We start from the raw sequence: 9030 nt of genomic DNA on the forward strand, positions 1-9030 counted from the left end.
GCAGTAGTTTCTCCAATTCTATTAAACAAAGATTCTTTAAATCATCATCATTTATATGAAGATCTACACCAAAAAAAACCCCAATAATTATCTCATGCAAATATATACATTAACATAATTTCGATAAAAAAAATTTCCAAACCTGAATTGCGCAGCTTTTTCCTCCTTTCATAAACTATACTGTCAGACAAAATTCTCCAAGACTTTTCCCACACAAATTCAGGTTGCTCATTGTGTTTGTTGTAAGCACATTACAAAGAACTTTCGGCAGCTGGGTACCTACAAAAATATATATGGTAATTAGATAATACTATCATGAACAACAGAGGAAGTTGATATAAATTTCGTGCTGTATTTTATGACAATAAAAGACATTAATTGGATGTTACACCACCTGATGCTATTCATTTGCTTCCGTAATTGCATCTAAGAATTCCTTATCATCAGCTAATAATCCTAAGGCGTAACATGCGTCACGAAATGTAGGATATTCAACATCATCCACAGTGCGAATGCTCTCCCAACTTGTGCAACCTTTCTGTAGAGTCAATAAAATTCTCAAGTAATAAAGTTCACCAACTCCATGAGGAATATATTGGAGTCTTCCAATAGATGTCCCTTTCTTCCTTGGATGCCATGAATGAGTGTCTTCATCATATACAAATGGGATGGGACTCTGCATATGTAACGCTTTTCCTTCACCATACTTACAATTGGCTTTCATCCAAGCTATAAACATAGTGTCTTTTTCAGTAGCCTTGTCTACCACGCGCTTTAAATCATCATGATCTTTAAAACAAACACTTGTTTATTTGGAAGATGAAATGTCACTTTTTTAACCGAAGGCCATTTGACATGAATAAATAATTTCAATGTCCTCCAAACTGCTTCACACGGAGTAAGGTATCTACAATCATAATATTGTTTAATTTCATCTTTGACCTCAGTCTCCGTGCAATCTTTGTTCTGATTGGATATCTCAACATTTACTCTATCCGGCCTTTGCTAACATATTTGAAGAGATATTTGATTGCATTTGACTTGTTGCAATATTCAACATTGATATGACCATTGTATAACATGAGTAATTGAGGATTATAAGGGACAACAAAACTATATCCATGCGAATACCTTTCTTGTCCACATAAACTCCAGTGTCTCTTCTTTTATAAACAGGATAACCATCATCATCAATTATAGTGCTTTCTTGGAATTTTTTCGGAAAAAATTTACTGCACTTTCCATCTGTCATGCAAGGAGATTTGTAATGTCCCGAACCACAAGGCCCATGCAACATGTAAGTAGACACAACGTTGTTTAATTTAGGATATAATATTGGGTCAGGAATCTCAGCAGAAATGCATTTATCAATGTCAGAAGTTGTTACTAATTTGTTCTCTTTAGAAAGCCATAACAAAATATGAGCATGGGGTAATCCTCTTTTTTGGAATTCAATTGTATACATACCTGGAAAAAAAACATACAAATAACTATATATACAATAAGTTATAATTTGAAAACAGTAAATAAATGGAACATACCTGCATCCAAAGGTCCGAAGATGATGCCACTCTTCAAGGTTGCTATTAAATGGTCAAGTTTGATTTTAAACACTCGACAACAACATCAGGACGTTCGTCAGCACGAACATTTCGTGGTCGCACAAATCTATCAATTTCTTTCCATGCAGAATTGCAGGTGACAGTAATGAAAAGGTCAGGATAACCATAACGCTTGCATATAGCCATTGCATCCTGACAACAATCAAACATATAGCGTTTTCCACCAATAAAGGATGCTGGGAGCACAATACGCGTCCCTAAAAAACTTGGATCAGTTTCTCCTCTAGACATTGCTTCTTCAAGGCCATTGAGAAAATCTGCTCGAATCAGTTTTTGATTATTTCTAATAAATGAAAGCCTTTGTGATTCAATCATAGTAAAGCAATCAACCACAAATTGTTGAAAAAGCCTTCTGCATAAAACCACATTCCCATACTCATTATTCCTTTCTTGAATTCTGAATGTTATGAATTCTCTCAATGTGACGCGAGGTTTCAAGCGAGAGCTAGTAGTAGCAGAAATACCAGATAAAGGAATATCTTCTTGCCAACCATCTTCGCCATAAGGAAATATCAAAGGATATTGTAAAGGAATAAACGAAGTATGAGTTTCGTGAATCCTAGAAAGGACACCATCTTTTTTGACAATAATATCACGACCAACTTCAACTGTATCAAAATCTCCTACAATAAGTGCTGCAATCTCGTCAGACGTAGGAAGGTTATATGTTCGGGGGTCCTTACCTCGCTTCCGAAAAAGTCTCAAAGCAAATGACGAAGATTCTTTCTCATTGATATAATCTCGCACTTTGCGAAATGATTTTGCTAAAACATTGTTCTCATCAATCATTTGCTTTAAATCCTCAACTAATGATATATCCAAATTCTCCGCTGTGTTCATTGAGCTGCACATGGGCCAAAACACTTGTTAAATTTCATGCCAACATATTACATGTAAAAATGATAAAAAAAGATAAATTACTATATAGAATATAAAAACTTACTTAAACGGCTTCATTCTATTGGAATTTTCATTCTGTGTGTCATAGATATAAAGTTGGGCAAATTTTGGTGATTGACCGGCTTGAGGTAATAGAGTACCAATTCTGTGATAATTTTGGCCACTCAACACAAATTGAGGGGGGCCTCCACCATTGTTCAAAGAGGATTCAACCTTCCCACCAATTGAAGTAAAGGCGAACATACTATTATATGCTCTAATATTATCCTTAAAGTGTTTTGATCGGGAATCTATACCATGAAGCAAATTATACAACAACAGTGGCGGCTTAGATATAAATGGTAAGACCACCTTTCCTTTCATACAACACCGATAGAATTCGGGATTATTAGACTGCTTACTTTTGTCTATTCGTTCTTCATACCACATCTGAGCATGGCAAATTCTGCACAGAAAAGATGCATCTCCAAGGTCTACCTCGTCTGTAAACACACAAATGAAACGTTACATTACAGCTCGGTTGAACTTACGCATGGAACCTCTATTAGATAACAAAAACTAAACAATTACCTATTAACTCAGCATCGTCGTATATGTTTGGAACATTAAGTGGAGAATTAGCAGCTGCATTGAACTCAGAAACCAGTTTCCGACACAGAGATACACCTTCCCCAGGCTTAGTCTTAACAACAGAACTCTTTGAGGAACTTGCTCTAGACTGTGCTATATTCGGTCTTTTACCAATATTTCTTTTCTTGACCTTCAGTCTGGGGGAATCACGTGTTCCTACTTAACAACATTTACACATGTTATTAACTATGAAAAGAAAATAAATTAATCATTAGCAATTCGGGACGACATACCTGTGTTGGAATCACGTTGTGGAAAATTTTCTTTGTCCATGACCAAGCAGCTTCTTTTGATTTTGACATGTTGTATTCTCCTTAACCTTGCAGCTGCACTCTGCTGGGTTATAATAATGTCTTCAGCTGCACATATTGAACATAAAATCATTTCAAAATATAACATTTATTGTCAATCATCAATCATTTAAATCATAGTAAAATGATTAGATACCAGTTTTTAGGGAACCATTGGAGTGGACATCTTGCAAAATCGAAATGTGAGTCAAATTGGAAGAAGATGTTGAATGAAACCCGCCTGAATCAAACACGGATTTCTGTGAATAATACACAATACTTCCAATTCAACCTCAAGGATATAACACGAAATTCAGATCTTACAAAATGTGCTTTTTGTATATCCCTCGTTAGGAGTGGCACCTGGAATGTTGATTGCTCTATCCAAACGCATCCCACTGGATCTTCCATCATTTGGAACTGACATGATATTTGTTATATTTGATAACAATGGACTGCAACTCATCTTCCTAGACTTTGAACCTGTTTCATTGAAATTAAGAGCATTATATAAATTAGTAGACACAGGATAGGAAATGACCAAAATTTTAGCCATTTCACTTAACACTAAAGTGGAAATCACAAATTAGAATTTATAGCATAATAAAAAGTGCATAACAACTGCAATGCTTGCCTTGCCCAGTGCTCCCACAATTTTCATTGTGAAAAATTTCTACAGAACTTCTTTTACGATCCATTATTTGCTTCCTGATACTTCTGGATGCTTTGCATAATAATGCTGCTAAATTTAGACCATTAAACTACTTGGCATGTACAAAAGTGTCTTCGTTAAACGAAAAATGGTACTAATATTAAGATGAATTCAAAGGAAGCTTATATAGCAATATGACCAAATTACCTTGGACCTTATCTTCGCCAGGCGTGTCCCTATGCACAGATGAAGAGTCCATAACAAAACTTTCCTGATTGTGCCCAGGTGAAGAATCCCCTTATAGTAATACCAGGGTATGTTGATACAATAGCCAAGAGCAAACTCCTGATGAAAATACATACACTAAACTACAATTACTATCTCCAAATTCAGAAAGTTCAGCAACAGGTGGTATGGAAAATTCATGATTCAACCTTGAAGGTCAAATATGAGTTTGTGGTTTAGATATTTATATCCATTGCCACCAATAAGTGAAACACATGATACCAAATACCACAATAGCATAGGCGAGAATATCACATCAATTGGATTTGAATAATGAAATATAAAAGCCTTTATTAAAGTGGTTTGGTAAATTACATAAAAAAAAATGTGAATGGAAGTCAACATCAAAAGTAACTCGAAATGGGCCTTTGATAGCTTAATAAAGACAAAAACTTACACTTAAGATTTAAATATACTACATAAGATTATTTAGGAGCCATTACTCTTTAAATAAAATCTGATATAAATGCTACCCCTTATATACACTGTCTTGAAGTGATGTTCTCTTTGCCATGTAAAGATACTTTTCTACTCCAAAACAACCATTTGCATGGTTTTAAGAAGAGAGTGAAATCACTTTTTCATAACACAACTTGACATTAATATTAATAATATTTTACAAACATATCTTGATTGGTAAACATAGATGACATATTCATATCGTGAAACAAACGTAGACATAAACCACTAAACAACACAACATCCTAATTCCTACAATTAGGCCAACCTAAGCCTTTCTTGAAATGTCCACACTGGACCAGATCTGGCATTAAAAACCATGCAAATAAGCAACCCAAATCCCCCTAAAAGCGTGTACAATGGCCAACAACAATCTCTACTTGAAAATCTCCACATCAATCAACCTGGATACACCATCAGTGAAGTGCATTGACATCTTCTGACCATGCTGAATGTCATGAAGTTTACAAAATTTTCTCCAACCCTTTCCAAGTTTAGTGTAGGTTTTATCTGGCCTGAAAAGGATGTTGATGTCCTTCTTAATTCCAGTTGGTCCTCTTATGACCCAGGGCTGACGTCCGTTTTGGCGAACATATTCAGCCACCTTTCGAGGTAAGTTCTAGAAAAAAAAATGAAAAAACATCATATACTTAAGGGGAAACGAATGGTATCAATAAGCCTTAGTTTTACAATTTAAATCAAACTTACATACTGACTTCCGTACGCACGGTACGGGGTCAGAGTCGTGTTGAGGTGCATGCGATACTGAGGTGGCCCTTCATTTGCTTGCACAGTTGTTCCTCCCAGGTGAGCCACCATTTCAAGCTCTTGCTCGGCCTCAACAGAAATATCAGTGCTAGAGGGTGGTGGAGCATATGGCACAAGGGCTAAAGCTTCTGACAAAGCATCTTCTTCAGAGCGGTCTATCCGGACGCTCTCGACTTCATCTTCTTCCCCCCTGACAGACCCAGAACCTTCTACAGGTGCTCGAAAGGGATCATAGCTAATCTCATTGTCCAATAAGTCAAAAATCCTCATGTGGAAATGAGATGCAGCAACCATTTGGAGGACACACCAATGTGTCTCATCCAAGCCATAGAATGAAACAACTGCACCCCAACCTTGAAGGAGAGTTGGTGTTGTAAAATCCATATTAAAGTCCACAATGTAAAGCCTCTGCAAAGGGTCTTCAATCAACCATTTGGCCCCAAGAACATTAGCCCAGTTAAGCACGAATTGTTGGTCAATCACAGCAATTTCCTAGATGCAAAAAATAACCAGAGTAAATAAATTAAAATGAAGCGTTATAATAGTTTAAGAACATGTGTTTCCCAGTAAATGCAAGGAAGCATAACGTGCAAAAGGAAACTATCATGAAGCGTTAGAATAATCAATATTTAGTATGTTCCTTAGGCACTATCATGAACCAAGCAGGTCTGGGTTAAGTCTTGAACCAAGGTTTACCAAATAAATGTCAACGTTTCAATAACAGTTATATCATGGTTTGTTTACCAAATCCATACTGAAAAAAAAAAGACCCAAAAAAATGTGTTTTGAGGTCTAAAGTGGAAATAGCATACTTCATTCTTGCGCGGTATGATACAAAGGGTACCCATGTAACCACCAAATGGAACAAAGTGAACCATGACTTGTGTGAAGATTTGAAGCACAGATTGAAAAGTAAGACCAAAAACAGCTTAATGATGCATGAAGTTAAAGTCCCTGGAAGTACCTATTTATAGGATGGTGGGCAAGTGAGGCAAAGTTTTTCCCACCAAAACGAACATAGATATCTTTAATGACTAAATCATAAGTTTTTTATAAAATAAATTATAAAGAAATTCTTATTTTGTAGATATATAATTATATAGTCTAAAAAAGATACTCATACATGCTTGGAGGATCGGATTAAGTTATTAACAATGAAGCTAACTTTTTTGAAAAAAACATATTTACATAATGATTTACTTGGAATTAATTTTGTTTCAGAGAAATATAATCATTCCACTTAAATATATGCGGCAGATATTTTTTGGGCATGTGCTATTGCTTGTGAAAAAAAGAACGTGTATAGTAAATATCAAAGATACAAAGAGTAAAGACATGAAACTAACATTCTTGCAACGTTAAATGCTCCTTTCATGTCAAACTTATCTGATACACCTGGCCAGCATTAGCAACTCTGTGAACTGATCCTAAAACATATTTTATGAGGACTATGTTCTACCCAAACCATTAAATATGTTAATCCTAAAAAATGTGATTAGATTACAAACTAAAGTAGTTTAGTGTTTGCACCGGAACCCAACCCTCTTCTGAATGTATTTATTACAGATTGTATATGCCATATACAAATTTGGAAAATAAGAATTTCAAATGAACAAATGTACAAAAGGTGAGGTTTTATCGAGATGGCAACACCTGTACATGAGCAAACTACTACTATGTCCTGTCAACAGAATAATCCCAGATTTGGGTGCTCAAGATACAGGGGTAGAGATCAAGTTGTTTGCACAAAAAAAGATCTTTCTTATGTTGATCAACAGTAGCATAGCAGAGGTATAATTACAGCCAGATCTCACCACATGAGCAAACTACTACTATGTCCTTCCAAACCGCTTGAGCCCCGTAATTTATTAAATGCTTCCTTCTACAAATAACCTTTCTATTACTTGCACCATTCTTTTAGTCTTTGCCATGATGATTATGATTAAGGCCGGATGTGATGTGAAACTTATATATTTAAGAGACCATGAGGTAGACAACCACCCACATTTATTGCGCCTGAACTACAGTTAGTGAAATTGAGAGTTTGTAATAATATGCTATCCTATTAGCGGTCCTTTAATTAAAAAAAATACACTAAGCCCTTCCATTTTACATGCGTCCTACATCCAAAATAAGAAAAGTCACTGTGCCCTTATATTACATGCTAACGTGAACTCTTGGTTCAGTTTAACATCATCACCAAATGCCAAGGTGGAAAACTCTCAGTATTTGAGCTTCCATTTAATTACTTGTTCTGAGTAATTTATAAATATAACAACAGATGTAGACATGTAGTCAAGTAGTCCATTAACAAAGTTGTACAACTAATTAAGTTCACTAAGGTCTCGTTTGGAAAAACAGCTTAATCAAGCACTTATGGTCATAAGCGCTTATGACTCATAAGCAAATTTTAAAAATCTATTGAAATAAATTAAACTTAAGCTATATATAAGCATAAGCTGTTTTTCGTAAGCTATCCTGAATAGCTTATGAAAATAACCTGAAAATAGCTTATGACAGCTCATAAGCTGTTTGCATAAGCCCTCCCAGACACGGGCATAAGAGCTTATGTTGTCAGCTAAACTCAAATAATCTCTACCAAACTGGGCTAAAGTTGGAGTCTATAGAGTTAGTGTGTGTTTGGATTTAAGTTTGCAAAATATAGTTTGAGTGAAAGTGAGTTTGCAAAATAGAGTTTGAATGAAAGTGAGTGGATTGTAAAGTGACTTATGTTTGGATGTTTTGATTTTAAAAGTCCATTTGATAAATGAAACTTGATTGGGTAATAGTAATTAAAAGCACTTATAAAATGTGTAATTACAAAAAAGGATATGAGTCAATGGAGTTAATATCACTTATATTGATTCTTTTCCTTTTTTTTTATATCTCCTCTATAGTAATAATATATTTTTAAACTCTTCCCAGTAATAAAATCTGTTTAGGTTCATGTCTTGACTCATTGTATCTCCTTCAAAGTAATAATATTTTTTAAAAAGAAAATAAAATGCATTTTAGTAGTTGAAATTTGTAAACTTTAGATTAATCAATTAATTAAGTCTTAAGTATAGTAGAACCAAAATACTTGTCACGTTTAGTGTTGGAGGTTAAAATAAATTATAAAACATATGAAAATATAAGGATAATGATACATGTTAATAGTTATAAGTTGTAAGTGTATTAAAACAATGCATGCGGTGATGATAGTGGGGCAATAATGTCACATATAAAGACACGTCAAATTTTTAAATATAGTATTAGAATTGCAACCAACTTTCATTCAATTGAAAATGGATGCTTTTTTGTCGTTGATAAAACTGGGTTTTAGGAACATAACTTGGTTGAGACAACTGAGATAAAAGTTAGCCATACAAAAGGGCACTGCGTTTTGTGCAGTCTGGAAGCACATTAAGAGGGGTAACCAGTA

Source organism: Lotus japonicus, chromosome 1 (genome assembly GCF_012489685.1).
Source record: "Lotus japonicus ecotype B-129 chromosome 1, LjGifu_v1.2".
NCBI lineage: Eukaryota > Viridiplantae > Streptophyta > Magnoliopsida > Fabales > Fabaceae > Lotus > Lotus japonicus.